The sequence below is a fragment of the Mustela nigripes genome, chromosome 9 (genome assembly GCF_022355385.1).
Source record: "Mustela nigripes isolate SB6536 chromosome 9, MUSNIG.SB6536, whole genome shotgun sequence".
NCBI lineage: Eukaryota > Metazoa > Chordata > Mammalia > Carnivora > Mustelidae > Mustela > Mustela nigripes.
The window spans coordinates 29,069,171-29,079,516 of NC_081565.1; positions in this window are offsets into that span (position 1 = coordinate 29,069,171).

A 10,346-nucleotide genomic window follows, 5' to 3' on the forward strand; every position below is an offset into this window, starting at 1 on the left:
GTCTTATGCCAGTTTAATTCTCAACTGGAGACCCCAAGAGAGTAGAGGTAAATTTTGCATCCCCTAAATCCTCATGATTGGATTCCTTTTTTTCCTTTCTCTTCAGTATCAGCTTCCTTTCCCATTAAGCAAGTCTATACTTAAATCCCTCAAAAAAAAAAAAGATTTTTTTTAATGTTATTTTAAGGTTGTTTAGAAAAATTCTGTGTTTTATTTATTTGCTTTCTGCTAAGAACTATCTTTAATAACTCTGAGAACAATGGTTTACTCTTAGAAATAGGAAACTTTGGCAGCACCTTGGTGATAATAATGTGCAGCGAGGGATTAGAAAGGTGCTTTCATCCTTTAGAGATAATTTTCTGAAGGGAAGAGGAAATCACTAAATAATTTCTCAGGATCTTCAATTTGTAATCAAGAATTTAATTCTTGTGTTAGCAATTTCCTAATTTTTGTTTCAATTTTTTTTCACTCTAATCACATGGTAAAGCTAGAGAGAGAGAAAAAAGAGTTTCATCTGCAAAGTATGTAAGGCAATTCCATGATTGATATCAACAATGACATGACTTGAGTAAACTTAGAAAAGCATCCACTGTGAAGTAATGGAACATTGTATTTGTTTCATGAGACATATTGCTGGTTCTATCAAGAAGATGTTAGTATACTGTCACTCACAGTGATGTCAATGAACTACAAAATAATAAACTTCACCATCCAAAAAGAATTTTAGCAACTTTATCTTTAGCATGAAATTTGACCCTTCTTTGTATAAAAATGGGAGGAGGAAGGAAAGAGAAGATAATCAGCATTTAATTGGTTTCAATGTTATAAATACTTTACATATATCTGCTTGCTGCGTCCTATAATTTTTTTATTCCACTTTAAATCTAAGAACTTGGTACTTAGAGATTAATAATTTATTGCAAATCTTGTAGACAATAAGAAAAACAAAAGGAAAAAGAACTGAAATTTGAATTCAGACATGGTAATTACAGTGCCTGTGACTTTGAACTACACAATAGTGGTTAATTGACAAAAAGTCATTATAACATTAAGATATCCTTAAGTAAAATAATAATTCCCTAACTTACTCAATAAACTGATATGAAGACTTATGACTGCTAGACAAGCTTCATAGGGTTTGGGGAAGATACAAAATGAACAGTTTAGCAGTTAAACTCTACTGTACTTTAGCAGTTAAAGTATAATATTTTAGTAGTTAAAGTATAATAAACAAAATGAGTCCACAAAGTTGCACATATTATAATATATAGGCCAATTCCTAAACTTAGATCTCAATGTACAGAAATGGGAAGAATATTTTAGCAGCAAAAAGTATGTGTCCAATGTGTAGAAGGGGCAGTAACATGAAAAGTCAGTAATTCACCATAGCTGTTATCTTTTTTTCCTGGGGAAAAATAATATAGAATTAAAAATAAGAATATAAATAGTATTCAGATTAAGAAAGGCTTTGAATGTTAGAGTAAGCTGAATATTACTTTCTTATTATAAATCTATTAAAAAGTTTTGAGCAAGGAATGGACATTTTTAAAGATGGACTTTGGGAAGTTTTCTGTAGCTGTTTTATCTTGAATTTACTTGAAAGAAGATGGGATATGACAGCAGAAAGACCAGCTTTATAAAAAACTATTGCAATAATAAGAGAGAAGATTAGGTCTTGAATTAGGGATCTATCAATGGAAATGGAAGGAAGAGGACACACATGAAAGACATTGAGGCAACGAAAGTAGTGATTTTCATTAATATTTCCCTTTACTGGAGACTTTACTTTAATAATCAGCTAGAAGATGCTACAATATGGCTTCTCAATGATCCCCATCCATTTAAGATTTTAATCAGGCAGTTACTGTCTGGTAATAAAATGACATTTAATGTTATAATGATAGGCCTTTCAAAGAGCTTTCATCAGTGATTGAGTTGGTGCTCAGTAATGAGTTGATCTGTACTTAACACACTGTGCTTAGTTTAATGAACTTAAATTTAATTTTTGCCAGAGCTAAGAGCTTTAAATCAAAGCCATGCCATTGTGTCCTCACTAGAAAAGTTTTAAAGGCTCTTCCATAGATGTACATTGCAGAATTATTCTTGGGTGGGCACTTAGAGACTATTTCTGACTTTTTCTCTACTTGATAATATCCTTGTTCAACCACTGTTTAAATCATCAATTCTTCACCAAATAATTCACCAGACTTTACAGCTAGAGGAGATAAAACATACTGTCTCCAAATTTCTAGGTGAATGAAGGATAACTTATGAAATATAACATAAAAAGTTGGGATTAAAGAATGTTTTCTTTAAAGTCAGTTGACAAGGAAATTACATAATTCAGACAGTTAAGGGATAATTGGTTTGTACTTCTTGCCAGCTCTGTCTATCTGTCTATCTGTTATTTTTCTCTAGGTATATTTATCTGTATACTTGTTCGCAAGTTAATAATTTCAATACAATATTGCCTTTTATCCATGTGATCATTCCTGAAACATACCTTTTAGGCAACTGATAACAAGTAGGAGACAGAACTATTTAAAGATTCCCATTATTTGTACATATTATCTTTATATCCTGAGACATAATACAAATCCACAGTAACGCTAATAAAACTCTCACTAAGGAAAGGGAGCAGTTCATCTGCCATTTAAATTGTTTTCATTTAGCCATGTCTCTTATTGTCCAAATGAACATGTAAGTCTTAGTTATGAGTTTAGTGTGAATACAATTTTAATGTAATACTCTTTTTTACGTATATTCTCTGTAGCAATAGCACCTGAATATGTGTACCTGTTATTACCTGTACAACATTCCATTTAAGTATTTCCTTATTATACTTAATTTTACCTCCTTAGTATATATAATAATGAAAAATGGCAAACTTGCAATAAGTGTCTTTATGCCCAGAGATTCATTTTTTTTCACTTTAGTGTAATTTAAAATACTCTTTTAGAATCCTTTTATTATAAAACAAGTCACATGATATTTAACATATCAGTTTAATCTGTTTGGTAGTATAGTGAATTTGGGTCTGAATCTTTTTTTCATTTAGACATAACTCTAGATGTACATTTTAGAAATTGTTTTATGAATAATTTTAAAATACTAGGTTTTTCAAAGAAAAGAATGTAACAATTTTTAAGAGAACTGCTCTATCTCAATGTATGAACTCATGTTAGCCAATCTCTTGGGATAAGTATTCTAGATCTGTAGAAACCATTTCTAATGAACCAAGGACTTAAACACAATCTATTTAGTCCAAGAAAATGAAGCTTTTAATAAGTACCTAAAATAAAAATGCGTTCTCATTTCTTTTGGCACTTGGGAAACACTATAGAAGGGCTAAGAGATATAAGTATAAAAAATGGCTTCTGTGAGAAAGCAGCTACTACTTTTCATGAGGATAATGTGACATTTTAAAAGCAGCACAATATATAGGCTACAGAAGGAGGGGTCCCAAAGGAAAAATTATGATCATCACATAAATTAAATATTTCCTAAATGTAATTTAGTTCTCTTCCTACTAATAAAAGTAAGAAATGCTTTAAAGTATAGATCCAGGTCATAAATTATAACAGTATTAAAGAGGACCTTTGTGGTCCACTGAACTAAGGATTATTTGGAGTTAAAGGAATTATAACCCTGTCAACAGAATTCACAATTATGTGCAAGCTACTGAAATATTTTGCTTTATTTGATCAATATAGTCAGCTTCTCATGATCACTTATACCTCAAAGAAGGTGCTTGGCTCTAGGGGATTTTGCCTTTCTACCATTGTAAATCCACTGAATAATTGTCAATATTGTCCTTTACCTTATGTCCGAGAAATCCCTCCATGTTCCAGGTATCTGCATAGACTTTTCGAGTTGGATTTCTATTTTCAAAGCTATTAAACATGAACTTTTCACAGTCATTAAGATTACAGCTAGTGTTACCTCCCACACTGCTGGCTGAGATTCAACAACTCACATAAGCCTTGGTTATCTTGGCATGCATGTGGAAGCTATTCACTATTTAATTGCAGAACTAAAACTTCACTGTAAAAGCTCATCTAAGGTAAGTAATCAAGCTCTGAAACATGTCAGTAATAAGCATAAAACCCAGTGCTTCCTGTAATAAGTGGTAGATTTATATTAATACAGATTTGGCATCATGTAGGACCTCTTTGACTTTAAAATAGGAAGTAGACCAGTCATTTCCACATGTGCTAGTCAGGATCAGCCTCCTACTACAAACTGAGTTCCGTAGACCATCTTCCAAGTAAACGTTTGATTCCCTTTTGAAAATCTAGCCGTGGACCTTCTTGCACCGCTAAGGAAGAAGTAACTACATAAATCACTAATTCTTACTCCCAGCATATCCTAACGATATAGATAACACCTTAAGCCCACTATAAGATTTTATGCAGTTAAGGAGAGACATCATCCATCCTAATTTTCATATTGCTTTTTGGCAAGATGCTTAACTGAAAATTTTTAACAGGTACTCCTGATTCCCTGTTGTACCTAAGTCCTCTCAAAACAAAAATAAAATAAGAGGAAAATGGAGAGTGAAGAAAACTGTAAGAGACTCTTTAACTATAGGGAACAAACTGAGGGTGGCAGGAGGGGAAGTGGATGACAGGATGGGATAACTCAGTGATGGGCATGAAGGAGGCCACTTGATGGAATGAGCACTGAGTGTTATATGCCACTGATGAATCACTGAATTCTGCCTTTAAAATTAGTAATATAGTATATGTTAATTAAAGTGAACTTAAATAAAAAAGATTTTTTTAAAAGTAGATAACCAAATTTTCATTAATGTGAAACATATTGGACAGAATAAGAGGATAACAAATTATATACATGGGGATGGGTAAGTGTGGGTAACAGTGGGTGGGTGATAGAAATAGCAGGGCCTAAACAGAACAGCATATAATTTGCTACAACTAAGAAGTTTCGGTATGCTGAAACAGTAAGCCTGTCGCAAAAAACATGATCTTTTTAGAGCAGGAAAGAACACTGTCTTGTGAGTATATAAGGGTAGTTAATATTTCCACGCAAATGCAGGATAGTGCTAAAAGGCCACAGAGTGAGTAGTAGGTAAATGCAAGTGATTTTAAAGACAATGTGAAACACCGTTTTACTGTGGTTGTAATCTCCTGGCAATTATGCTGACTTGTTTAGTGTGGCTTTGAGTCTTTTTTCTTTTTTTTTAATTCTTTTAAGTTTAGGGGCTAATGTTTCTGTGTTCAAAGAGTATTGCCAACACAAAAGGATCAAGAATTACTGCCACAGCCAGAATACACAAATACACACACACACACACACACACACACTAAACTTTGAGTCAGACGATTTGTCTTCCAAGTGTAAATAATCATGTCTGAGGATACATGATACTGTTTCTCTCTAAGCTGAGGGCATGATGATCAGTAAGGTAAGTAAAATAATATCTCCCAAATAGCAAGATCTTTGGGAAGTAAAATAAATGAGATACTGCATGTAAAAAGAGCATTGTTCCCAATAAGGGAATTTAGAAAAAAAAAAAAAAAAAAGATTTCTAAATACTTTAAAATAGAAGAATAAATGAAACAAGATGGGATTGGGAGGGAGACAAACCATAAGTGACTCTTAATCTCACAAAACAAACTGAGGGTTGCCGGGGGCAGGGGGTTTGGGAGAAGGGGGTGGGATTATGGACATTGGGGAGGGTATGTGATTTGGTGAGTGCTGTGAAGTGTGTAAACCTGGTGATTCACAGACCTGTACCCCTAGGGATAAAAATATATGTTTATCAAAAATAAAAAATTAAAAAAAAAATAAAAATAAAAATAAAAAAAAAAATAGAACTCTGTGGGCATGGGATGTAAAACAGTAATGGAAAAATAAAGACAGATTTATAGACTGTGGGGCTTAAATAGTAACGAGCAGATAGCAGGAACCTATTCAATTATGCTGTTCAAAGCAAACAGGGACCAGTCTTGGAAACCAAGTAGATGGAATTATATGTGTCTCAGTTTTGTCAAAAGTTGACTGACAACTGCTCCACTCCATGGTCTATTGCAGAGATTGTGACATTTCAAGGGAAATGTTGTGCTTTGTCTAAAATATTATGGCTCCATGTCCCCTCTGGAGAGGTATAAGCAATTACATCAAAAGCTAGATGCTTGACCAACCCCCCCCCCACCCACTTAAAATAGAATTTCTTAAAATTGAATAAATTGGAATAACCAAAATAGGTAATATATGGTTTACTTAAATAAACTTTGGAAGAATTTGTGTTTCGATCAAATTTAATTAATTTTTATGAAATCTTTCTCAGTTCCTGAGTGTTTCTGTAAGGGTATATGCAAACACCCAGAGGGGAAGAGTTTTGCTGTTTGCTGTTTCAATTCAGCTTCCCTAATAGAAATGTTAGCACGTTGTAATCTTTAGAATACATGAGAGTAAAAATCTGTAACCCACAGGGAAAAAAAAAGAAATAAAAAAGCTTTAGAAGCTTTTTATTTCTTTCCTAATCCCTCTTACTTTGTTATTCCTGACCACCCCCACTAGAGAAGAAAAGGTTAATATTTACAGTTGTGACATTTATATGAATGATGTCTTGTACAGTTAAGTGTTCTTCATCACAACATAGTTTTTATATCTCAAAAGATATTTTTGAGTTATTTTAATGAAGTCCTTCAGGCTGAAATACAAGAACACTAGACAATAATTCAAATCCACAGGAAGAAATAAAGAGCACCAATAAAGACAACTATGTGGATACATATTAAAATATTATAAATGTATTTATTTATACATCTTTTTCCTCCGATCTGATTTAAAAGAAAACTGCATGAAAAAATGATCATAAAACTGTGCTCATGGGTTTTAATATTATGAAGATGTAATATTATGACAATTCGTATGACAGTCTTATGACAAAGTAGAGAGAATGAAACTGTATAGGAGCAAAGTTTTTGTACTGAAAATAAAATGATATTAATCTGAACCAGATTGTTTAAAGTTAAAATGTTAATTGCAGCCCCCAGGACGACTGCTCTAAAAATAACTCAAAAAACAGGTGAAAGGAAAAACAAAGGAATTAAAATGGTACACAAATGTATGTTTTTAACCAAAGACAGAATTGAGAATAGAGAAACAAATATATATTGTAAGATGTGTGGAACAAATGGCAAAATAACAGATGAATCTTTATCAGTCATTACATTCTGTGGAAGTGAGTAAGCATTCCAAAACTCCAGTCAAAAGGCCAATAGCAGAATGACATTTTTTAAAAAGTAATACCAATATGCTCTATACTACAAGAAATACACATTAAATTCGATGAGAAAAAGGTTGAAAGTAAAAGGGTTGGAAAAAATGAACCCTGAAAAAAGAAATTTAGAAATGAGTAGGTCTGTCTCCCTCCTTTCCTTACCCCTTGTCACCCCTGGGAAGTTAAAAGAGAGAAAAATGTCCCTTCCCATTCCCTAACCCCAAATTATGAGATATTCTTGACACAGTCCTCAAAATAATGCACAAACAAAAGACATGTGGCCATTCAAAGAAATAATTACATTAGGGTGTGACAAAAACCCACCATCTTGATAAAAGAGACCTTTTTTTTTTTTTTAATGGGGGCATATGTCTGTATTTTTCTAGGCTATATATCTGAGAATGGAATTGCAAGGTCATATGGTAATTCTGATTAATTATTTGAGGAGCTACCAGATTTTCAAAGTGGCTGTACCATTTTACATCTCTTTTTTTCCTTTCTTCTAATTTTTTTTTACTTTTTCAGTGTTCCAAGATTCATTGTTAATGTATCACACCCAGTACTCCATGCGATATGTGCCCTTGTTAATACCCACCACCAGGCTCACTCAACCCTCCAGCTCCCTCCCCTCCAAAACCATCAGTTTGTTTCTCAGAGTCCACAGTTTCTCATAGTTTGTCTCCCCCTCTGATTTCCCCCAACTCCCTTCTCTGCTTCTCCCAATGTCCTCTGTGTTATTCCTTATGCTCCACAAGTAAGTGAAACTATATGATAATTGACTCTCTCTGCTTGACTTATTTCACTCAGCACAATCTCTTCCAGTCCAGTCCATGTTGATACAAAAGTTGGGTATTCATCTTTTCTGATGGAGGCATAATATTCCATTGTATATATAGACCATATCTTTTTTATCCATTCATCTGTTGAAGGGCATCTTGGCTCTTTCCACAGTTTGGTGACTGTGACCATTGCTGCTATGAACATTGGGGTACAGATGGCTCTTCTTTTCACTACATCTGTATCTTTGGGGTAAACACCCAATGGTGCAATTGCCGAGTCAGAGGGGAGCTCTTTTTTTTTAATTTCTTAAGGAATCTCCACAGTGTTTTCCAAAGTGGCTGCACCAACTTGCATTCCCACCAACAGTGTAAGAGGGTTTCCCTGTCTCCACATCCTCCCCAACACTTGTTTACTGTCTTGTTACTTTTGGCCATTCTAACTGGTATAAGGTGGTATCTCAGTGTGGTTTTGATTTGAATCTCCCTGATGTCTAATGATGATAAATATTTTTTCATGTGTCTGTTAACCATTTGTATGTCTTCTTTGGAGAAGTGTCTGTTCATATTTTCTGCCCATTTTTTTGATGTGATTATCTGTTTTGTATGTACTGAGTTTGAGGAGTTCTTTATAGATCTTGGCTATCAGCCCATTGTCTATAGTGTCATTTGCAAATATCTTCTCCTGTTCCATGGGTTGCCTCTTTGTTTTGTTGACCGTTTCCTTTGCTGTGCAGAAGCTATTGATCTTGATGAAGTCCCAAAAGTTCATTTTCGCTTTTGTTTCCTTTGCCTTCAAGACATTGCAACATGTCTTGAAAGACGTTGCAATGGCCGATGTCAAAGAGGTTACTGCCTAAGTTCTCCTCTAGGATTTCTTTTTAGCAGTGAATAATATTCTGTTATCTAGAGGTACCCCAGTTTACTCATCCATTTGCCTACTGAAGACATCTTGATTGCTCCAGATTTTATGAATTTAGCAATTGTAAATAAAGCTTCTATAAACATTTATGTACATGTTTTTGTGGGAACATAGGTTTCCAACTCCTTTGGCAAATTCCAAGGAGCTCAATTGCTAAGAATGAGTATGTTTGTAGGAAAATGCTGAACTGGCTATACTATTTTGCATACCCACCAGCAGTGAATCAGAGTTGCTTTAGTTTCACAGTTCTGTTCACTTTTCGCATTGGTTGAAGGAGTCACTTGACTCATAGCATTTACTATGTGTAGATGATTAAGCCCATTTTCCCCTTATAAGTATATTTTCTAGTCATTTAGGAAAAGAGAATACTAGTGTGAGCTATAAGACACCATGAATTCACTAGAGATCAAGAACAGACACAGCTGAGACCTAGTTCTGGTCCTCCTTTGCCATACAACCAACCAATTATTTTTTAAACCTTATCTTCTAAAGTTAAGAGATACCCACATATTTGATTGATTTTTAATTATTTTTATTAACATATAATGTATTATTTGCCCTGGGGGTATAGGTCTGTAAGTCATCAGGCTTACACACTTCATAGCACTCACCATATCACATACCCTCCCCAATGTCCATAACCCAACCACCCTCTCCCCACCCCCTTACTCCCCAAAACCCTCAGTTTTTTTGTGATATTAAGAATCTCTTATGGTTTGTCTCCCTCCCAATCCCATCTTGTTTCATTTTTTCCTCCCCTACCCTCAAAACCCCCCCACTCTGTCTCTCAAATTCCTCATATCTGGGAGATCATATGATAATTGTCTTTATCTGATTGACTTATTTTGCTTAGCATAATACCTTCTAGTTCCATCCATGTCATTCCAAATGGCAAGATTTCATTACTTTTGATCCCTGCAAAGAATTCCATTGTGTATATATACCAACTCTTCTTTATCCATTAATCTGTGGATAGACATCTAGGTTCATTCCATAGTTTGGCTACTGTAGACATTGCTGCTATAAACATAGGGTGCATGGACCCCTTCAGATCCCTGCATTTGTATCTTTAGGGTAAAAACCCAATAGTGCAATTGCTGGGTCATAGGTTAGCTCTATTTTCAAATTTTTGAGGAACCTCCATGCTGTTTTCCAGAGTGGCTACACCAGCTTGCATTCCCATCAACAGTGTAGGAGGGTTCCCCTTTCTCTGCATCCTCTCCAACATCTGTCATTTCCTGACTTGTTCATTTTAGCCATTCTTACTGGTGTGAGGTGGTATCTCATTGTCGTTTTGATTTCTATTTCCCTGATGCTGAGTGATGTGGAGCATTTTTTCATGTGTCTGTTGGCCATCTGGATGTCTTCTTTGCAGAAATGTCTGTTCATGTCCTCT